General features: G+C 47.5%; 1 protein-coding gene and 1 long non-coding RNA gene across 3 annotated transcripts in view; one reads left to right on the top strand and one right to left on the bottom strand.

The window, feature by feature from the left end:
• The window catches only part of GRIA1 (glutamate ionotropic receptor AMPA type subunit 1), a 218,698-nt gene that overhangs the window by 150,893 nt on the left and 44,029 nt on the right, over nucleotides 1-23,776 (bottom strand). The window lies entirely within an intron of this gene.
• LOC112543874 (uncharacterized) lies at nucleotides 3,779-9,496 on the top strand. The gene is made up of 3 exons (XR_003087155.2): nucleotides 3,779-3,961; nucleotides 8,321-8,462; nucleotides 9,299-9,496. It is a non-coding gene; the product is annotated as an uncharacterized LOC112543874 (long non-coding RNA).

Below are 23,776 nucleotides of genomic sequence, written 5' to 3'. Positions count from 1 at the left end.
CTCTGAGCTCAGCTGCATGGGGATAGAGGCCTAATTTTGCCTTACCCAGCTGCTTGTCTGGATTTTTACAGCAACACAGCCTAAGAAAACATGACTTTGGGTTTTTACTCCCCTACCCTTGGGTCTCATTATCTGTGGCTCTAACCTTATTTATTTACATTTCAAGGGGGAGGCTGGCAGGAAAGGTAAGATGAGTCCCATTTCAAACTGTGATCTGCCACAATTTCTGCTTTGTTCCAAATCCATCTGAATTTTTCACTGCATGAGAGGGGAAGGCACTATAAGAGCCAGTGGACAGCACATGCGGTCTAGCTTCCTTAGCTCCTCCCCTAGAAATCTTTGTGTTTACTGGAGACATATTCTGTTGGGACACGCATCTTCACTGAGGCTAAAATACGTGGTGAAGCTGGCCCGATTTCACCAGAATTGTGAGGCAAAGTCACCATGTCCTGTTGACATTTTTTTTTAATGAAACACTTAAGGTTCGTCTAGACTACATGGCTCCGTCGATGGAGCCATGTAGATTTGTTTGTTCGGCAAAGGGAAATGAAGCCGCGATTTAAATAATCGCGGCTTCATTTAAATTTAAATGGCTGCCCTACTCTGCCAATCAGCTGTTTGTCGGCAGATCGAGGCAATCTGGATGCTTCCCTGTAGACATGAAAGCCCTTTATCGACCTCCCCGGTAAACCTCATCCTACGAGGTATAACGGGGAGGTCGATAAAGGGCTTTCAGGTTGGCGCGGGAGCCATTTAAATTGATCAGCTGTTTGTTGGCTCAGCGCGGCAGCCATTTAAATTTAAATGAAGCCGCGATTATTTAAATTGCGGCTTCATTTCCCTTTGCCGATCAGCCTCATCTACATGGCTCCATCAATGGAGCCATGTAGTTTAGACAAACCCTCAATGTTTTCATTTTGAAAACACTTTTCAGTTTGACAGTTGCTTAATTTGTGCAGATACATAACTATCTACAAACATCCAAAACCAAAATGGAACTTTTCAATCAATCCAAAAATAATCTTTCCTTAATGGAGAACTTTGAAATTTTCAGTTTTCATTCAGAAAAATAACTAAAAGCCAAATTTGGATATCTCAAAATCCTTCACGATGTACAACTTCCTTCCTCCACACATAAGAACATAAGAACGGTCATACTAGGTCAGACCAAAGGTCCAGTTAGCCCAGTATCCTGTCTGCCGACAGTGCCAATACCAGATACCCCAGAGGGAGTGAATCCAACAGGTAATCCTTATGAGATCCCTCTCCTGTCACCCATTTCCAGACAGACAGAGGCTAGGGATACCATTCCTACCCAACCTGGCTAATAAGTATTGATGGACCTAACCTCCATGAATCTATCTAGCTCTTTTTTGAACCCTGTTAAAGTCCTCGTCTTCACCACATCCTCTGGCAAGGAGTTCCACAGGTTGACTGTGCACTGAGTGAAGAAATACTTCCTTTTGTTTGTTTTAAACCTGCTGCTTATTCATTTCATTTGGTGACCCCTAGTTCTTATATTGTGGGAATAAGTAAATAACTTTTCCTTATTCACTTTTTCCACACGCAGCTCTAGTGCTTCATTTATTTATCGAAAAATCTTCATGGACAAGCCCTGAAATCATTTATCTTTCTACTCTGTGTCCCAGAGAGGATCTGAGGAGAAACATATCCACCTCATTTCATGCTTTGCCCATATTCCCAATCAAACATTCACATTTAAATTGCTTCTGCAGCTGTCCCAGCTGCTCTCTTTCATGGGCCTTGTCTGCAGTATTTCAAACCCATGGGGTGCTGTGCTGAAAATCCCTTCACCTGATGCTCGATAGAGCTTATACTATTGCTAACAGGGCTGACTTATCCATTAGGAACAGTAGGCACAGTACCTAGGGCCCACCATACTTTTAGGGGCCATTTTAGCCATCGGGCTTTCTTACGCAAGAAATTAACTTGGCTGTCTACACTGGTCCTGTTGCACAAGAATACTTGCACAAGAGGGCTTATCCCTGAGTGGGAGCGTCGGAGTATTTGCGCAAGAACCACTGATTTTGTACAGTACAAAGTCAGTGTTCTTGCGCAAATACTTGCGGCCAGCATAGACAGGCAGCAAGATTTTGTGCAGCGCAAAATCTTGCCAGTCTAGACGCACCCAATATGGCACATGCGTCTCCCTGTGTGGAGAGGATGAGAAAATAACGTGACAGAAGTTAGTCATGTCATTATTGCAATCACTACAGGAAGGTGATGAGACACTAGAGCAATGAGTACATTTTAAGGACCAATGCAGAACAGAATTCACAAATAAGGGTCATAGAATCCTAGAATTCTAGGGCTGGAAGAGACCTCAGGAGGCCATCGAGTCCGGCCTCTGCCCAAAGCAGGGCCAACCCCAGCCAAAAGGGCTCTGTCAAGCTGGGACTTAAAAAGCTCTAGGGATGGAGAGTCCACCCCCTCTCTAGGAAACCCATCCCAGGGCTTCCCCACCCGCCTAGGGAAATTTCCTAATATCCAACCAAGATCTCCCCCACTGCAACTTGAGACCATTGCTCCTTGTTCTGTCATTTGTCACCACTGAGAACATCCTCTCTCCATCCTCTTTGGAACCCCCTTTCAGGTAGTTGAACGCTGCTGTCAAGTCCCCCTTCACTCTTCTCTTCTGTAGACTAAATAAGCCCAAATCCCTCAACCTCTCCTTATAGGTCATGTGCTCCAACCCACACATTATTGTGGTTGCCTTCCGCTGGACTTTCTCCAATGCGTCCACATCCTTTCTGTAATGGCTGGGGGGGAGGGTGACAGAATTGGGCACACTACTCCAGATGTGGCCTCACCCATGCTGAATTAAGGGGAATAATCACTTCTCTAGATCAGCTGGAAACACTCCTATGGATCCTACTACTCCTATGGATCCTAGTTCGAATGAACAGTTAAACCTCATGGAATGGAATGGAATGGAATGGAATGAGGTTTATCTTTTAGTTTGAACTAAGGGGTTTATCTCGAAATCGTGCTTCTCTGCCGCATGTAGATACCGTCAGTTACTTCGGTCTAGTCAGTTTCCAAAATGGTGACCAGCTGGAATATGCTAATCAAGTACGGGATATTTAAATCCCGTTCTTCATTAGTAATTTCGGTCACCCTCATTAGCCTTCCTAGTTCGAACTAGGGGGCTAGTGTAGACATACCCTGAGTTAATAGGACTCTGCATGGGGTCAGAATGCTCTTGTTGATGGGTAGGGGGACCGATCTTTTCATTTCTAGCCCATCATTCAACTGCCTCCCATCAACATCCATACATCAACAAAATCATGTATGTTTCAAGTCATATTTGTGCTGGGGATCACTTTGGAGGACATGTACGTGTCCTGGGTTAGGCCTTCTGCAACGCCAGTCACTGAGAATTCCTCACTACAGCATCACAGAGTGCACTGATTTAAGGACCACCTTTCCTCCAGGGGGCAGGTGATCCTGCGAGAAAGTTCATGGCTGGTCAGAAGTTTGTAGAGAATGGGGGAAGCTATGATAAATTCATGCTTTTTTGCTGGGCCATTATGCATCAGGAATCAAAACCTCTATTAAAGCTATTCTTTAGGAGTATTGTCCTATAGCCAATAGGGCATGAACTCTGAAGCAAGACAGGTTCCTCACCCTCTATGACTGGCCATAGAACATGGAATTTTTTTCCCCTTCTAGATCCCACTATTGTGACTGTGATGGATAGGAGGACGGCTGCCAGCACTAGGTGACTCAAGGGTTAAACTCAGGTAGCTAGCAAGGGTGTTGGCAGGGGGCCAGAAGAACCAATGGGATACGATGCTGAAATTTGAATTGTACATAGATACCAAGTCTGCTCTTCCTTTGTAGATCTTCTAAGTTAAGGGCGGGAGGGAGCAACATGCAGTAATCTGAATTACCATGTCTACAAGGAATATTGGACATGGGAGTGGACTGGACCGTGAAGGTATTGTGAGTAAATAAAAGAAAAAGTATATTTAGTTGCAATCAGGCTAATTTTTCTTTGTTTTGGTTGTTTGGTTAAGTTTCTCTGTGCAAAATCCATTTGCTTCCCCCATGCACTATCTAAGCAATACCTAGAAAGACTATGCACTCGGTGTTTTTAATTTTTCTCAGTTGTTCTGTAACATCTAGCAGCCAAGTATGCTTTATTAAGGACATCTTTTTGTTTTGTTAATAAAATCACCCTTTTTAAGGCGATGATTTGATTCTTGAGACCTGCAAGGTAGCAGGAGGTTTTGGTGTGTATGCCAGCTAGCCTGAAAGATCAGCTATCAGAGAATCAGTTTGTTTTCTGTGTTTTTTTGTTTCTTTTTTCAAGCTCTCGTGGCAAAAAAAGCTTAGGGTATCACTGGGGGAGGAATTCAAGTGTTTCTTCCTGATTTTCAGGGTTTAAATCACTTGATGGTGGCAGCTACCCCGCAAAGTCAGTGAAACTGTGACTCTGGGGAGTTTCTGTAAACAGAGCCTATAGAGGTGAGGTATTTAAGATCTCTTGCGGACCCCCAACTTCTGCACTCGGAGTGCCAGAGTGGGGAACAGCTCTGACCGTGGGTAAGTCAATTCTGCAGTTTCCTGTCATGTAGGGAGGAATCTCATGCCATGCTAGCTCTGAAATAGACTGAGAGCTGTGACATCTGCCTATCTTTGCTGTTCAATTAGGCATATTTCCTCAGCAAATGGCCTCTCGGGTGGCTTCAGCTTCAGACACAGTTATTATAAGGTGGCCTTCATACCGTGCCCTGTTCCCTGCACCCCACTAGGGAAGGTTTTTATGTAGTGTCAGAAATTCCTAATGCTGCACATTCTAATTGAGTTTGGTTTTTTTAGCAGAATGTTCCTCTCACTTTCAGACTTCCTCCGGGCTATTTTTGCTGCGTTTAATTAAAAACGCATACATTTTACAGCAAGAAATTTCAATAATTGAGCGGCAAGGAGGTTTCAAGATGCAAGATCTTGATTCTGCGAGTGCCCCGAGGAAACAATTTGGGAAATCCATACAGCCAACAACTGGGAAAATAAGTGGACAAGTTGCATCAACAGGATAAAATATTAATTTAGGGGGAGAGAGACTCCTAAGCGGCAAGGGAGATGCCCTGATGGAGCCCGATGTGAGATTACGTCCCCCATGTCAGCTTGCAGGATGTGAGCAGAAAAACTGTGGTGTTTTAAAACAGATAGTCCCTATTGCTACGTTGTACAAAATGGCGTGGAATCAAATTTACCTGGGCCGGGTTCCTTCCTTACATTAGTTTTGCAGCAGCCTTAGAAACAGAAGGGCAGATTCTATCCCCTAGTTATGTGCAATGACCTTCACGTGTTAGAACATAAGAACATAAGAACATAGACCTTCTCCATCTTAAATAAACTCCATCTTGGTCCCCCCTTGTCACTGCAACTCCCACCCCATCTGTCTGGTCTCTTCCAATGGTAAGCTTCCCTGGTCTCTTTGAACTGTAAATGTATTGAAAATTTTACAATTGGGTTACATTAAATAGCGGGGCTATTTCAGAGTACAGGAAGTATCCCAAACTAGCTACCTCACGTCTTTTGAATGCGTTGACTATTTTAAGATATGTCTCCTTTTTCAAGACCTCCCTGTAATCCTTGTTCCCCGAGGGTTAAGGGATGTCTCGAACAATCACGTTATTTCCAAATTTGGCGCTGTGTAGATACGCTATTTCGAAATTCAATTGAAATGAGATATGCAATTGGCGTAGGGAAAATTGCATAGCCTATTTCGAGTTTAGGGTGCTGTGTAGATGCACCCTTACTGTCTGTAGTTCCTCTGCTCCAATTCCATCCTAGATCTTTTCCAATCTGGCCCACACCCCGTGTACACCACTGAAATCTGTGTCTCCAGTAGCAGCAGAGACCTGTGCTATTGGAGTGAGAGGACAAGGAATCTAACCCTGTCTCCTTCAGTCCATGTGCAATTTTATGGTTTCTGTTGAAGGAAACATGCAAATTCATTACTCTGACCAGCACTGTCTGTTTCTGAGACATGATGCCCAAGCTTTAGGTCCATCCCCGCACTGAAATATTTGGGGGTGTCTTCTTAGGATACAAATTACTACCTTGCACGTAAATGCCATTCAAAATCATTGCTGGATAGAGATCTCCCCCAACGGTGGTGTCTTGGAATCTTCCACACAGCCATTTCCTTGACATGATTCACAGCCTGTCAAGCGTAATGCGAGTAGGATCCAGGTTCTAAGTGATGTGACAGCAACGGCAGGAGACATTGTGATGGCCATAAAATCATTTGAACAGTCACAGTGTTTCTCCAGTCAATGGCATCAAGTGATTTATTTTTGCCATCTCCCTGAAAACTGCTGCTGTCTCACCAGTCAAGAGGCAAAATTAATATGAGAACCAAAGACACCTCCTACAATGGCTGAGATAATAATGTACATAGGTGCAGCTATTGAATTTGCTGCAGAAAAAAATGTTGAAAACATACTAGCTGGTAGAGCTGGTCAAGAACTTTTCATTAAGAGTTTTCCAGACTGAAAATTCCATTTTGGCAAAACCATCATCTGTGTTAAATCTTATTGATTTCAACATTTTATTTTCAACAAAAATTGGATGATGCCATTTTGAAAAGTCCCATGTTCAAGTTTTTGGAATGTAAAATTATGGTTTTTTTTGTTTCAAAATGACTGTATTTCAAAATTTACTTCAGTTTAAAAAAGTAAAAAATATAAATAATAGTCAATATCAAAATGCTTCCTTGACCTCAAGCTTATTTTTCTGATTTAATTCCTTGAAAAGTGTTGAAATATTGTTTTCATCCCAATTCAAGATTCTTTTTTTTTTTCAAAATCTTGAAATGTTACGGAATAGAAAATCTGTTTCTAACCAACTCTACGAGCTGGCATTGTCTTTAATTATAGGGGTTTGAAATCTGCATTTGGAGCGAGTGTCTCATGTTGTGGACTCATTTTAAGACGTGGTTTAATAATTAACAAAATCTACTGGACCAGATCTTTAACTGGTGTAAATCAGTATAGCCCCATTGAATTCAATGGAGATGTGTTGATTGACACCACCTCAGAATCTGGTTCAATGTATAGAGCTTTTTGGGATAGAGATGCTCAAAATGCTTTTCAAAGGTGCTTACATATTATCATCCTCATTTTTCAGAGGGGAAAATCGAAGCATAGAAAGTTTAAGAGCTTGATCACCAAAGGATAAATGGACACAAATCAGACATCAGAAATGGCAACACATACACGGACCTGTAGGGGAACATTTTAACCTGCCTGGTCACTTGGCCATGGATTTAAAAGCAGCCGTTCTTCTGCAAAGGAATTTCGCTAACCAATTACAGAGAGAGTCTGCAGAACTGGAATTCATCTACGAATTTGACACTGTTACCCTGGGCTTGAAAAAGACAGTAACTGGTTAGCTCATGACAAAGCCAATTTCTCCTGCATCTCCTGCCTTTAACATTTGCATTTCCACACCAAAAGTTATGTATGGGACACACCCAGCCCACTTAATTAGCCTCATTTACATGGGTCCTACAATTGACAGGTACTTCTATTGCTGTTATATATATCTCTTGATCTCCGTTATTTCCACTCCAATTCATCTGACGAAGTGGGTTTCATACATGGAAATTCACGATTCTCTATATATTGGTTAGTCTCCAAGGTGCCACAGGAGTATTCATCATTTTTAAAGTTACAGACTAACACGGCTACCCCTCTGAAATGAAATTATTGAGAAGGTCGCAAAGGTTCCATGGGAGCAGAGTATGGCCCTACCAGCCTGATTTTAAAGGTATTTTTCTATAGAGTCATGTGAATTGCCTAGCTTATTTTGAGTTAATTTCCTAGCTTATTTCAAAGTTTGGAGTTGTCTACATAGTGCCAAATTCAGAAATAGAGCGCTATTCCGAAATGTCCCTTACTCCTGGTGGGATGAGGCTTACAGGGACGTCGAAATAGTGAGCCTGTTATATTTTGAAATAACAGGCTTGCTCAAAAGACGTGAAATAGCTATTTTGGGATACTGCTGGTATCCCAAAATAGCTCCGCCGTGTAGACATAGCCTCAGGAAGCACATGTTTGTATGACACTGTACTCACTTATAATGGAATATGGGCTATTACTACACCTATAAAGTGGCTCTCTTTTGCTTCTTGCTTACCTATCCTTTGTGAATATTTCCCCATAACCTTGGAATCCTCATCAACCAGTCTGACTCTTCAAATCCATGATGACAGAAGAGCAGGATGACCTAAGACAAAGCCCTTCATGTATTGTGACCGAAATGTTTGGGTTTGATGTTTCCACAGACAATATTCCAGCACTGCACCTGTGTCGGCGATGAGGCCAACTTCTCACAATGCTTGTGATATTTGGGATTTTCTTTAATGACCTAGCTCCTGGAGTCATGGGATTATGTGAGAACCTCAAGCTTTTTTCTCCCCTTTTAAAGTAAGTTTCTAGCCCTCCTGGTTCCAGAGAGGAATTTGAAAATGTGAACCCTACAAGCTCAAAAACCAGAAGGCAAATAAAGAGGGAGCAACGTTCATTGTCCTTTGTAAAAGGCTCATCACTTTTAAGGCCTCACTCATCATTCGTGAATGTTTGAGGTTGGCAATATGAGGTAGGATAAGGAAAGTCTCATCATGTAGGGGTCCTTGGCCACAACCATCTCCTTTTAATTAATTACACAGCCAGTCTGAAACCCTGGCATGGCTACACGCTGTTTTTGGCTTTCAGTGGATCAGGGCGACTGGTACGCTAGGCGAGGGAAGGTGTTGCCTTCTCAAACTGTCAGGCATGGCCTCTCCCACACTCTGCCCCCAAAACGCCTACTGTAGGCACGCTGGGGGCAGTGTTGCTGCCTCCTGCATCCACCTTGCCCGTGATCTAGCGCCGGGGAAGCTGGGGCCACAAACCCTCCACCCGCGCTGGTGCTCTGAGACCCAGAAGGCTGGGGTCATGTGCCCTCCTCGTTCCACGTGGTGCTGGGGGTGGGGCTTGGCCAGAAAAGGCGGGGTTGGAGGCGAGGCTGGGAGCTTGCCTCCCCCAGTCCTACCTTCACCCACCGTCCATGCAGTGGATCACCACAATCTGTGTTTTAAGAATAGTCTGTGGGTGTGGTGGTGGTGGTGGGGGGGCTAATTTGCCACAACCATCCTCTTCCATCCACCCCTTAATGAGGAATAAGGTTAAACCCCAAGTGTTTCCATCACCCATGAAGTGAATTTTTATAGAATGTGGGGAGGGGGGAGAGCCAGAAGGTTTCATCTATTTATTTTCAACAGGAAAAGTTTGAGACGTGGAGCCCCGCAGGAAAGGAGAAGCCTGCATGTCTTTCCAAGAGACACAGCACATCTGGGCACAGCAGCGCCTCCTCCCCACCCACCAGGTCTGTTGGAGAGACAGGAACAGAGCGAAGGGAAATGCTATTTCAGGGCCCTTTGGAGGCAGACAGTACAAAATGGAAATAGTGTTATTAAAAAGTGGAACGGCAAAAAAAAAAAAAAATCAAAAGGGGCCCGGACTGGCAGAGAATCTAAAGGCAGCTCGTACCACACCCCTCAAGGCCCTCATGGTCTTGACAACAAAATTGTCCATACAGCTTCCAAGCTTGGGACCCTTCCTTCTAAGACTTAATAACAAACTTCAGTATGATTTGCCCTGATCCAATGGGAACCAGCCATTGCGTGCCAGTTAGCAGTAGGAAGTGCCCCCAAGTATTGACCCTGGATTCCTAGAGAGTCGCTCTTTGGTGTCAACCTGGCCTTTTCAGGGATGACACGGCACTGCCCAGTCTGGATTCATTAGCATTGGCGTGGGGACACGTGCTGACTGACGGTCCCACCACGCAAAAAACCCACATCCGTATGATTCTGCTGAGCATAAATACCGTTTGGAGCCCTGCTGCAAGCATGCATACATGGGCGGTGGGTGAAGGCAGGGCTAGGGAAGGCAAGTCTCCAGCCCTGCCCATTCTTCCCAGGCCCCCGCCCTCCCCAGGAGCCAAGCCCCCCACCATAGCATCATGGGGAGGTGAAGCGGCACATGGCCCCAGCCTCCCTGGCTCCAGCACCAAGGCCGGGGGAGAGCATGGGCCTGGAGTACACGGAGGGCGGGTGGCCCCAGAACATGGGGAGGGATGAGGGCATGTGGCCCCAGCCTCCCCAGCCCAGAGCACAAGCAGGGCAGGCACTCAGGGGCAGCAACCCTCCGCCCCCAGAATGCCTACAGTAGGTGTCCTAGGCGTGGAGTGTGGGAGGGGCCAGGCTGGCCGTTTGGAAAGGCAACGCCTTCCCCTGCCTAATGCACCTACCGCCCCTGCGTGCTTGCTGCGGGCTTCCAACACGTCTCGCGCCGGCATGTGCAGCCACTTCCAGGCCAGACGTTCGGTTCAACTCTCCCCATTCCGCCCACGGCCTCTCGGGAGAGCTGGCCAGCCATGGTGCTGCTTGTGCTACAGTAGTTCTCGAGACAGAGACATCTGGTCCCTTGTTGCCTTCCGCACATGCCAATATATACCCAGCCGTGCCTGTCATCCTCAAGCGCCACTGGATTTGCAAGAATAACCTACAGTCCAGGGGGAAACCTTTGTATCCCTCTGAGCCACCCCACTGCCTCTGTCTCGCCCATTCCACATGTCCAGACATTCACTGCCTGATCATCACCTCCCACTCCATCCCTTTGCACGTTATCCAACAGCCTTCTGGGGAAAGGGATGCTTTGCTTCCTCTCCCACCTGGGCCCAGAGCAGGCTGCAAATACCGCACAGCCGATCTGAGTTTTTCCTCCCAAATATGAAAAACAAGAGGAACACTGAGGAGACTCAGGGTAGCTGATATTTATCCTCGCTCTCTCCGTCCCTTCACAATCTATCACTGTAGTCGATTCTCTCAGCTGCTGTTAAGCCAGGCACCCTTGGAAAACGAAGGGGATAGGGAAACAGCTGGGTTCCAGGCTTTCTTTAATGAGTCTGTCCTCTCCACGGGTGAATTAGCTCTCTGCAAATCCTTTAGGACAGAAGCAGTTTGCATCACATCCACAACCAGTATCGTGGAATAAGACAAAAAGGAGAATAAGTAGTCCTGTGGCACCTTGGGGTACGTCTACACAGCAGGGCTGAATCTGAAATAAGCAATGCAATTGACGAAATAGCTTATTTCAGCTTATGGTGTTGTCTACACAGCAGGAAGTCAGAGAAGGGGCATTCTTCCTCTGACACCCCTTAATCCTCATAAAATGAAGGTTACGGGAGTTGGAGTAAGAAGTCCTCTGGCTGGACATTATTTCGACATTATTTTGAAATAACTGCTTATGTGTAGACACGGATTATGTTATTTCGGAATAACATCACTGTAGGAGAAAGAAAGATCCTGAAGAATGGGCCTGGTGCTTGAACCAACGTAAGCAAGAGTTATACTAAGGCTATGTCTACACTACAGGCTTTTTGTACAAGATCGGCTGTTCTTGCGCAAAAACTTGCAGAGCGTCTACACTGCATGCACGTTCTTGCGCAAGTAAATTTACGGTAAAATGTTGGAAAAGAGAGAGGGCTTCTTGCGGAAGAATTATTCCTCTCCCCATGAGGAATAAGCCTTTTTGCATGAGCGCTCTTGTGCAAGAAGGCAGTGTGGACAGGCAACATGGATTTCTTGCGCACAAAACCCTATAGCTAAAATGGCCATCCGAGCTTTCTTGCGCAAGAGAGCGTCCACACTGCCATGGACGCTTTTGCGCAAAAGCACATCTCTTGTGCAAGAGCACATGGTAGTGTGGACGCACTCTTGTGCAAGAACTTTTGCACAAAAATTCTTGCGCAAAACAGTTCTTACGCAAGGAACCTGCAGTGTAGATGTAGCCTAAGAGTAATAGACAGGCCGTGTCAAAAGCAAGTTTTTGCCTGAACGTCGGTATCTCTCGGCACTAGAACTGATAAAAGCACATGAAGTATGTAAATACACACCACCAGGAGAGTATAAGGAGAACCAGCTGAGAACATGATAAAATAGTTTGAAACCACAAGGGTGTAAGCCTAACAATGGGCAGTGACTGCTTTGAAGGAAAGTACAAAGGGAAGGACCAAACGTGTCATTAATGCCTAAGATGATACGTACAGTATGTATCATAGATTGTTCATTTCTGTCTATAAATATTGGTGTGCCTTGACAATATTCTTTGGCTGATTGTGAAATCCATACTATCGACTGAGCCAAGTTCTTTGTCCCAGGTACAAATATGTAGGATCTCGAAGGTTATCTGGCTGCTGACAACTATTAATGTACTTCGTTCAATAATAAACCTGACTCGGGTGACTTTGTATCTTATCAGAGTCAGTGGTCTATTGTGCTAGCTACCTGCGCAGAGCTGGCATGATATACTGAAGGAGCAAACAAAAATGCACACAGCCGAATGTTTATCATCACTGACAGAGCAGATGACCTGTCAAGACACCACACCAGTGAATTTACTGTTTCGCTGTCCTGAACTACTACAGTCAGTTATTCCGAAATAACGCTACTGTGTAGATGTACACTTAGCGATTAATAAATATATGGAAACATGAGTTTTTGTACATCAGATGAGTTGGAGTGGTTTTACCCTTTGAAAGCTTATGATTCCATATATTTTTGTTAGTCTCTACGGGCATGTCCACACTAGGAAATTATTTTGAAATAACTTAGGGTATGTCTAAACTATAAAGTTAATTCGAACTAACAGACGTTAGTTCGAATTAACTTTGATAGGCGCTACACATACAAATCGCTAGTTCGAAATTAATTCGAACTACCGGAGCGCTTAATTTGAACTAGGTAAACCTCATTCTACGAGGACTAACGCCTAGTTCGAATTAAGCAGTTCGAATTAAGGGCTGTGTAGCCACTTAATTCGAACTAGTGGGAGGCTAGCCCTCCCCAGCTTGCCCTGGTGGCCACTCTGGGCACCACCAGGGAAACTCGTCTGCCCCCCTCCCAGCCCCAGAGCCATTAAAGGGGCACAGTCTGGCTACGGTGCCCGTGCCAGGTGCAAGACTGCGAGCACCCAGCCAGCAGACCCTGCACCTGGCACAGCATGAGCCAGCCACCCGCTGCCACCCAGCCCTCCGCCTCTTCCCGGGACCAGGCTGGCGGCTCCCGGGAGCCTGCCCGGGGCCGCAAGAGGTGGGTGCCTGCCTGGTCTAGTGCGGACATCGTGGACCTCATCGAGGTTTGGGGGGAAGCCTCCAACGTCCATGACCTCCGCACTAGGCACAGGAAAGTGGCTGTCTAGGGCAGGAGAGCTGCCAGCCTGGCCACCCAGGAGCAGGTGTGCATGAAAATCAGGGTGGTCGAGTGAGACCCCGACCCTGAGCCCTGAGCTTAGAACATAAAAACATAAGAATGGCCGTACTGGGTCAGACCAAAGGTCCATCTAGCCCGGTAGCCTGTCTGCCCACAGCGGCCAACGCTAGGTACCCTGGGTCCAAGGCAGGCTCCATTAATATAGATGTGCTACCTCCATTTACAGCTCCTGAAAGCACTGGGGAGTAATTCGTTTGAATGACAATGGGGAGTCGTTATTTCAAAATAGCAGCCGGGGAGCATCCAGACGATCGTTATTTTGCAATAACTATTTTGAAATAACCATTATTCCCTGAGGAAAGCAGGAGTTATTATTTTGAAACTAGCCAATTAGCCTGTCATAAGAAGGGATTTTCAGGGCTCTCCTCCATGTTGGTCTTCTCTCCTGAGCCTCCGGTCGGTGTCTCTCTCTCCTCCTTCTACTGCCTCCCCCTCTCTCTCTCAGCTCTCCTTCGCCTCCTGCCTCTCTCTCCGTCTCTTTCTTTCTCTTCTCCCCCTCCTGCCTCTCACTCTCCCTTTCTCTTCTCCTCCTCCTCCTGCCTCGCTCTCCCCTCTGTCTTTCCCCGTCCCCTTTCCCTTCCCTCCTGCCATGGCGCTTGGCTGAGTTCTGCCTGCTCAGCCGGGCTGCTGCGAGGGAAGGGGGTGAGGTGCTGACGTACATGGCCAGGCGGCGGGGCCATGTACATCACCGCCCTTCCTTCCCCTCCCACCGCAGGGGAGCCCAAATGGCCCCTTGAGCTGCTGGCTCTCCCGGCTGCCCGGCTGAGGGGCACAGCACTCAGCTGCATGCCACAGTGGGAGGGGAAGAGGGGCGGTGACGTACACGGCCCCGCCCCCTGGCCGTGTACGTCACTACTCCACGCCCTTCCCCTTCCTCAGTGGTGGCTCGACTGAGTGTTGCATGCTCAGCAGGGCCACTGCGGTGGAGGAGGGGCGGGGCAGTGACCTGCACTGCTCCCAGCTGACTGCCGCTCCCGTCGGGCCCACCTGAATGGCACTCAGCTGGGCCCCGGTGGGAGAGCAAGCAGGGGCAAGTGACCCCAAAGGGCCACTTGCCGCCACTTGCTCCCCTGCCGGGGCCCAGCAGGAGCACCGCTCAGCTGGGAGCGGCGCAGCGCGCCACACAGGGAGGGGAAGGGGGCGGAGCTGGCCGGAAGGGGGCGGGAAGCAGAGCAGCGGGGGAGGTTTGGGGGCTGTGGGGCTGGAGGGGAGGAAGGGGGGAGGGAAGGAGCTCTGGCGGGAGGGGTGTCTGGGGGGCCGTTCGGAGCGAGGGGAAGGGGGGCGGGGCACTGACGTACATGGCCAGGGGGCGTGGCCATGTACGTCAACGTTACAGATGTAGAGGAGGGCTAAGATGCCACAGGACTGCTCGTTATTTTTAAACTTACAGACTAACCCGGCTACCCCTCTAAGATAAAAAGAGCATTTTATACTTTCAAATTTTTGTTTTTAGATATAAAGTTATTGTCGTTGCAACCTACTCAAGCCATTCAAAAGAAGACGATGTTTGCGTACCATTTTAAAGAAAAATCTTCATGGTACAGTTTGAACCAAATGATAGTATACCCCCCCCCCCAAAAAAACCCCCCTGCAACTGAAGACCTTTGCATCCAGAAATTTAAGAGGGACTCTGACAACCAGAAATGAAAACCGCAGCTGCTTCTGCACTGGGCCAACAGGCAAAACAAGCATTTGGTGGCTGTCACATCCGTGAATGCTAATCAATAAGTTCTCTGATGGTACCCTCCAGAACCAGCACATGTGGCTTGGAGGTTAGAAAAATCACCGTGGCAATCACCCAGGCATGCTGGCAAATATCAGACATTGCAATTGGCCCTATTTGAAGGGACCGGCCCTTCTTATAGCATGACGTTGACGATTTTTCCATTCTGCCCCACCGAAAGGAATCAAGCTGCTCTTATGCAAACTGCTCCTGCCTCCCTATTTCCCCATCGATCGTTTTTGCCACCTCCGAAAACAAGCTCCAAACGCAAACTCTCCTTAAAGAACACCAAGCAAGACAATCAAGCAGCCGCCGCAGCCAGTTGAAGATCCCAGGCAGTTGGAAAAAAATATAAGAATCTCACATCTGCCCCTTTGCATGCATATGCTTACAAGTGTTAAATCTTATTTGTGTAGCCCAATAGCGTGCAAGGTGATTTACGGGACGATATAAAGCCCGATCTTTGAGTCCCGCCAAACTCTTTCTGCCTGAAATACTTTTTCTCTTTGCAGCATGTGATACTACACCACTGTGTGATTTAATTATTAACCAAGGACAAGAAGCAAGGGGCTTAAATTGCACCAAGGGAGGTTTAGGTTGGACATGAGGAAAAACTTCCTAACTGTCAGGGTGGTGAAACACTGGAATAAATTGTCTAGGAGTTTGTGGACGCTCCGTAATTGGAGATATTTAAGAGCAGGTTAGGCAGACAGCTCGCAGGGATGATTTAGATAGTGCTTGGTTCTGCCGTGAGGGTAGGGGACTGGACTTGATGACCTCTTGAGGTCCTTTCCAGTTCTAGGATTCTACGATTCTAGAGCTTAATTTAACCGTTGGCATTCCTCAAGTGGTTCCCCACTATTACTGGTGGTCCTTATGCTGGTCAGAGTTCTGTGTAGTTCAGTAGCACCCTCCCCCAATGGCTATGCCCTTTCATTCCCGGGCTGTGGCTACAGAGGCCGTTTTCTGACTGCCACCTCACGATTCCTTCATCCTGGGGTGCAGGCCAAGATTTGTTACTCCCGGGGGAATTCTAGGCCAAAAAATTAAAACCCCCGCCCCGGAAAGTTACAATTTCAGGACCAAAATTTTAAAAAATTGCCAAATTCTGCAAAGTGTATGTGTTAAAATCTACTATATATTTGAGAGAGTTCGTGCATCTGTCTGTCCTTCTGGGAGTCTGTTTGTTCAACAGCAAGCGGGGGGATAGTTATACTCTTGAAGGACCACAAGGGGCCAGAAAAGTGTCCCAGCCTTGGAGACCAGCCACTGGCTGGGCAGCATGGCTTCCGTCACCCCAGGCTGGCCCAGGGGAGCAGCAGCCGGCCATTCCCAGCCCTTCCTCTAAGTCCCCTCTCACCTTCCAACCCCTTGTCCAGACTTCTGCACCCCCACCGCCTGCCCTAGCACCCCACTTCCTGCTCTGACTTCTGAACTCCCCACCCCCTTCCCTGAGTCCCTTCTAACCCCCCAATTCTGACTCCTGCCCCCCCTGCTCCCCCCACACCTCCAGCATCCTGCCCTGAACGATCTGAGCAATGTTGGCTAAATCTTCTACTAACACCATATAATCATGCTCGTTTCCATTATTTTGGTAATTTATTTCAAAATACCTGTCAGCAAGTACATCTGTAACACCCCAGACACCCCCCCAAATTTCCCAGGAGTAGAGAGCTGAAGAAAAGAAAGATGTGGAGAAACTGGAGAAGGTACAGAAGAAGAGTAACAAGAATGATGAAAGGTCTCCAGAAGATGACCTATGAAGGAAGACTGAAAGAATTGGGTTTGTTTCGTTTAGAAAAGAGAAGACTGAGGGGGGACATGAAAGCCGTTTTCAGGTATCTAAAAGGCTCAAAACCCTAGGAGGAGGGTCACAAGCAGGAGGGAGAAAAATTGTTCTCCTTAGCCTCTGAGGATAGGAGGAGAAGGAATTGGCTTAAACTGTAGAAAGCGAGCTTTAGGTTGGACATTAGGAAAAACTTCCTAACTGTCAGGGTGGTTAAACATTGGAATACGTTGCCTAGGGAGGTTGTGGAATCTCCATCACTGGAGATATGTAAGAGCAGGTTAGACAGACACCTGTCAGGGATGATCTGGATGGTGCTTGGTCCTGCCATGAGGGCAGGGGACTGGACTTGATCACCTCTCGCGGTCCCTTCTAGTTCTAGTGTTCTAGGATTCTATGAAAACTCAATGCCAGTGGGACTCAGACCTTAGTGAAGGAGCCACGTTAGCGATCAGCTGTACTCCAAAGAGCCAGAGCAGCGTGAATTCCTTGTTTCATTGCCTAGATCTATGCTATTCTCACAGCACAAGGACTGACCAAATATTCTGCCATGGGTGAATCACCTAATAAGAGACTCCTGATTGGTTAATAATTAAATCACACAGTGATTTAGTATCACATGCTGCAAAGAGCCACAGGAGAGGTATTAAAAAGCCTCTCATGGCTTCCAAACATCTGTGTTAGCATCACTGCTGGTATGACAAGCCAGTTCCTGTTTCTTTGCCTCCTCCTCACCCAACCAGTGGTGGTGGTGGGGCTGGGGGGCAGTCACACCCCTTTCCCACCCAGAGCCCAGCCACACAGTAGCACAGAGTTTCCCCAGGAGTCAGCTGTCCCATAAAGCAAAAGGACATGGCTCTCCTTCCTAGGATATTTTACAATAAAAGTTGTGTGTAGGGGGGGAAGGGGAGGAGTTGGCTTTGCTTTCTGGGTTTTGAGTCTTTCGGGCCACTGTCCCAGCTTTTCTCTGTGTAGCTGGGTGCCATCCAGAGTGCGCCCCCTTGTGACATGGTATGTCTTCTGAAAACAGTCTAGAAAACGTAAAGACACATTCCCCCTCTTGGGGCCGCTAATGTAGTTTTTGCTGTCTCCTTCCGGCACCACAATTCCCTGTGGGAGGTTCTGGCTCACCCCTTGTTGCTGCATTCATCTCCTTCGTTTGGGTTAAGCGGTGTCCGTGGACCCCTCCTGGGCTGTGCAATGATCCATTTCCCACAGCCCAGCAGTCTCCAGGCTCCATCCCCCTTTCCACAGAGCCTCCCTTACTCCTTGGACTCAACACGTCTTCCTCAGTGCCACTTCCTAGCTGCCAGCATCTAGAACAGTGGTTTCCAACCTTTCCCAGATGGGGACCCATTTTAACAAATCGGGAAGACTTGGTGACCCAAGGAAATTAAAAAACAGGGGGAGGAAAGGGACCAGAGACACCCAGGGAGACATTTGGTGACCCTTTTGAAATGTAATGGTGACCCATAAGTTGGGAAACCCTGATCTGGAAGATAACTATCCTTTTGCCCACTTCTGCCCTCTGCTGGCCCAATAGGGCTATAGCCGTCTCAGTCCCCATCTCTGGCCCCTTGCTGCCCCCTGTGGTCATTCTACAGAATAACTGTTCCTCTTACCAGACCCCTCCCTTTCCATTTAATGAGAAACAATTGAATTCCGGGCTGAGCCCATTGTCCTGGCACAACCAAACCCTCACCTGGCTTTATGTTATGATAAGAGGAAGCTGCCTACCAAACTGGTGGTCCTTGGTAAATCACAGATGGAAGGACAGACAGGCAGGAAGACAGACAGAAAAAGTTTCTAAAATATATAGTAGATGTGTAAGTCCTTGTTCTGAAATCACCATGTGCCCCCTCCTACTGACAACAGACACACATTGTGAATATTTCTTTTTTTTAAAATTTGGTCTTCACCTTCCAGGGGAGTTTGATCTGAGCACGGACCCTTGAAATCGACTGTCTTTCCCCATGAATGCATGGGATGTTGGGGGAAATAAAGCAGAATTCAATGGCCCTTTTCAATAGCATGACCACAGTTTTATTTCACCGGGGAGTTAGCAGTTCACATACATGGTCTCCAGGATCGCTGTGGCCCTGGTAATTAATTGCACACCCCTGCTTGCAAAGGGACCATGAAAAGCTGACCACAAAGGACAGAGGATGGGATACTGCCATTGCCCAAGCTTGCATATTCTGTTGGATGACAGGTGCTATGTACAAATAAAACAGACTATGAACATCCTGCTGGTACATCTTTTTTGTGGGGAAGGGCGTAACATAATAATAATTACTGCTGTGTCTCTGCTAAATATCACAGTGGATATTTCTTGTTACATTTCAGTTTAATTATTCTCGGTAGGATCATTACTGCAGCTGTTTAGTGGGGCCTAATACGCCCAACCGATCTTCAGGGATCCACAAACAAAATGGCCTTTTTGTTTTTATCCTGTTGAGTGGTGGCAGGAGGGATCGTTCCTAGAAGTGCTGCTTTCGGGGGGAGGAGGGATGTCTGTCTAGGAAGAGCATCGCCACAAACAGAAGCTACAGGTAGCTGAGGCGCTTGCATCTTCTTGGTGTCTCTTGGGACAGCTGCTGGGGGGATAGAAATAGGGATAACGATGGGTTTCCAAAGAGAACTGTGACACCGCTACCAGTCCCAGCGCTTACACAGTTATACCTTGTGGGCTCTGCAGGGGAACGCTCCCAGAGAGGTTTTGCTGAGGGATCTGCAGCCGGCTCCCCAGGCGTGGGGCTGGCAGCCACTGCCGGCCCTGCTCCCAGCCAGCCAGCGTGTAACATGTGGTGGGGGCGTGGGCTGGGCCCGCCATAGACAGGCCAGACAGTGGAGCAGCCCCTGCCTGTGGTGAACCCTGCAGGGCTGGAGCAGCCTCTGCCTGGGGGAGGTGGGGAACTGCACCAGCCCATACTGATTAACCCAGAGGTGGGCAAGATTCAGCTTGTGGACTGAATGCAGCCTGCCAAGCCTTTGATCCAGCTCACGGCTGCATTGCCGCTCCCCTGTCTCTCCCCCGCCCCTGGCCAGTCAAGACCCAGGAGTGGGGCAGTGCATAAAATAATTCGCTATTAAGAATGGCCGGCAGCTCCCTTCCCCCACTAGGGGTGCACGGTGACTGAAGGGCGCCACCAGCCATTTTGAACAGTGAATGACTTCGCGCACTTCCCACCCCTTGGCCTGGGAATGTGCAAAGCCTCCGTCCCCCCACCAGGGGTATGCGGGGCCTAAAGGAGACTGAGGGGGGATAGGATAGAGGTCTATAAAATCATGAGTGGTGTGGAGAGGGCCGATAAAGAAAAGTTATTTATTAGTTCCCTAAATAGAAGAACTAGAGGACACCAAATGAAATTAATGGGGAGCAGGTTTAAAACTAATAAAAGAAAGTTCTTCACACAGCGTGTAGTCAACCTGTGGAACTCCTTGCCAGAGGAGGTTGTGAAGGCTAGAACTATAACAGAGTTTAAAGAGACGCTCAATAATTTCATGGAGGTTAGGTCCATAAAAGGCTATTAGCCAGGGGATAAAATGGTGTCCTTGGCCTCTGTTTGTCAGAGGCTGGAGAGGGATGGCAGGAGACAAATCACTTGATCATTGTCTTCAGTCCACCCTCTCTGGGGCACCTGGTGCTGGCCACTGTCGGCAGACAGGCTACTGGGCTAGATGGATCCTTGGTCTGACCCAGTATGGTCGTTCTTATGTTCTTATGTAAAGGGAATTGCCCCTTTTTGCTGGAGGCCCCACCCCCCTTTCTGCCTGAGGCCCTGCCCCTTCCGGAGCAGAGCCAGCCCACGACCACAACCACCATTCGTGAAGTGGCCCTCTGCTAAAATGATTACCCGCCCCTGGGTTAACCAGAACCTGTAAGCCTCACCCATTTAGGATGAGGCGTACCCATTAACCGTTCACATCCCTCATTGTAAACAGTCTATTCTGTTGTCCTAGCCATCTAGCAAGGAGTTTAAAAGAACCCTTTGTGCTGTGTGCAGCATGCCAAGAGGACTCCAACACGTAGCTGGCTCCAACAAGAAGATATAGAGGTTCTCCTCGAACCTACACCTTGGCACCATGCCGGGCTGCTTCCAAAGGCATGCCAATGCAGAGAGCCCTGCAAATCTAAGGGTATCTGCTTTATACCCCCAGGCACCTGCATCTGCAGATGTGGATATCCACGGCTCATTTTTGCAGCTGCGGATGTGGATATCAAATTGTATCCACACAGGGCTCTACCAATCCACTTCCCTCATAAAATCTCCTGCCCTGTGATGAAGTTTCCGCCCTACACAGCTGTAACCGTGAGTGGCATACATGCTGAATTGGTCCCTTTCCAGCACTTACCTACAACACCTCTCCCTGTGCATCTGTTTCATCAAAGTATGAAGGTTCTCCTTCATTCTACCCCCGACACTTCCAAAATGCTGACAGGCCTCTCTCATAAGCTTGTACAAACTCCTCCTCAGTCACCCAGCCATACTAGGGACGGAAATACAAAATGAGGCCTAGATATCGCAGCAAGGGTTCGTCTGTCAAGGAGCAAAGCCTCGTGAACCTTGGATCGAAGGTGAACCTCTATCAGGTGTTTCCACCTCTCCTCAGATCATATTATTCCATGTCTCATTCTTAAAAAGCCATGAAATACCCTGAACTGGACACAACACAAATACTAGGATCAAAGAGATGGTTTTCATGGACCAGAACTCAAAGCTGTGGACACACAGAGCCAATCACATAGAGACCCTGTATATTTGCATCCCCATAGGGAGACTGATTTTATCTGTTGCCTAAGGACTTACAAGGAGAAGCTGAAGGATTTGGGCTTAGTTAGTCTACAGAAGAGAAGAGCGAGGGGGGATTTGATAGCGGCCTTTAACTATTTCAAGGGGGGTTCCAAAGAGGCTGGAGAAAGGCTGTTCTCAGTAGTGACGGATGGCAGAACAAGGAGCAACGGTCTCAAGTTGCAGTGGGGGAGGTCTAGGCTGGATATTAGGAAAAACTATTTCCCTAGGAGGGTGGGGAAGCACTGGAATGGGTTCCCTAGGGAGGTGGTGGAATCTCCATCCCTAGAGGTTTTGAAGTCCCGGATTGACAAAGCCTGGCTGGGATGATTTAGTTCGGATGGGTCCTGCTTTGGGCAGGGGGCTGGATTCAATAGCCTCCCAAGGTTTCTTTCAGCCCTAGGAATCTCTGATTCTAAGGTTTTCCCTAGCAACAGAATCCTGCAGGACCTGACCGACCGTCGCTCACTCTTGCCAGCTTTACTTGGAATCTGTTGTTACGGTCTGCCCATATTGAGGGAAGGTTTATAAATACCAGGCCCTCTCGGCCCCTTGCATGGGTATTAGAGCAGTCGCAGAGAAGTCTGAAGACTACAAGACACAGCACAAAAATTAATCCTTGCATCCCTTTTCCGAGGCACCCCGCCAGCCATCGACAGGAAACACAGACGCGCCCCTACATGCAAGGCCTGCAAGGGTATCTCTATGCAGCACATTAAGCCTGGGGTTTCACTCAGCTTTAAGGCCAAACCCTCCTTTTGTCCACACAGAAATCAGCCTGAACCAGGACGGAGATCCGTCTACTGCACCCACCTCTCTGGGGCCCTTAGAACAGACAGTTCCCAAAGGAATTCAAGCTGTGCTCAGAAAGGATCCTCAGGGCCGCATTATGACTTTCGTGGCACTTTTGCCTTCGTGGGCCCCTTCCTCCATAAAAAAAAATATATTAAAAATTATTTTTGATATAACTTTAAACACTGCCACATTTTTTGTTTTTGTTTTAGGCAAAATGTAATAGATTTTCATGGACCCTAAAAGTTTCATTTTTTTCTGATGTGAGAAAAATGAAAACATTGTCTTCGACCCTAAAAGTTCATTTTTTCCCTTCTGATTTTAAAAGAAATTAAAACATGTTCATGGGCCCCTAGAAGTATCGTGGGCCCTAGGCACTGTGCCTAATGGATCAGTCGGCCCTGAGGATCCTGGGGTGCATTCAGGGCCCCAACATCTCTCTCCCTGTAATCCAGTGCAAAATTTTCAGAGCAAAACACAAATTCATGCAGTCTTCACCCCCAGGGAGTCCCTCTTCTCAGAGGGTCTGCTGTCTTTCCCTCCCCTTCTTCTCCCTAAGCCTCATTGCCCAGAGAGCTTTCTCCAGCTTTTTACAATCTTACTCACTCTCTCAATCCCCACCTTCCTGCAGCTTCCGTCTTTCACCCACGGTTCACCAGATTCCCCTCCAGCAGGACTCATTTTGTGAGCAGGGCTGGCTGAGTCCCAAGGCAAGCTGCCCTGTTACGTATCTATTGCAATCTAAGCCCCCAGCCCTGTGCGGGAACAACTCCCACGCTCAGAGGTAACGTTTGCATGGTCAGGGCCTGCCTGGAATGCTTATTTTTATTCCTGAAATACTCTCCAGCAGCCATTTTTCGGCATATTTTAGGTCTATAGTTCCAGGCGATTCATTTGAAATATACATTAATGTCACACGTAACAAAGAAATGGAAAATAGAATTTTCTCCCACTTGGGTAATAAATATTAAGACTGTTACTCCTCTATAGTAGCATCCTGCAAGGAAATTGGTAGTTCTACTTACAGAGTGAGATGCCATTCTATGGGCTAATTTCATTCCTCATGTCTCTCAGACTTCAGAAAAATTAATTTGTCCCTGGGTGGCTGAATCTATTCCTTGGCAAACACATTTTGAATCAAGAGATTATTGCGGTGAAAGGCATCCCAGCTGGCTTCCAGCTTGGTGGCTATCAGTCAGGAAGCAATGGGGGTGAAAAACAGAGGGGTGTGCTCCTCTGTCTTTGTGATATGCAAATGTAATCCTCATGATTATTAATGGGAGCTAAGTGCATGAGCAGCAAGGAGAATGGGCCCCTTAATCTTGGGAAATCTT

This window comes from Pelodiscus sinensis, chromosome 17, assembly GCF_049634645.1.
Source record: "Pelodiscus sinensis isolate JC-2024 chromosome 17, ASM4963464v1, whole genome shotgun sequence".
Lineage (NCBI taxonomy): Eukaryota > Metazoa > Chordata > Testudines > Trionychidae > Pelodiscus > Pelodiscus sinensis.
Note: the sequence above shows the minus strand (reverse complement) of the source record. Positions and strands in the feature narration are given on the sequence as shown.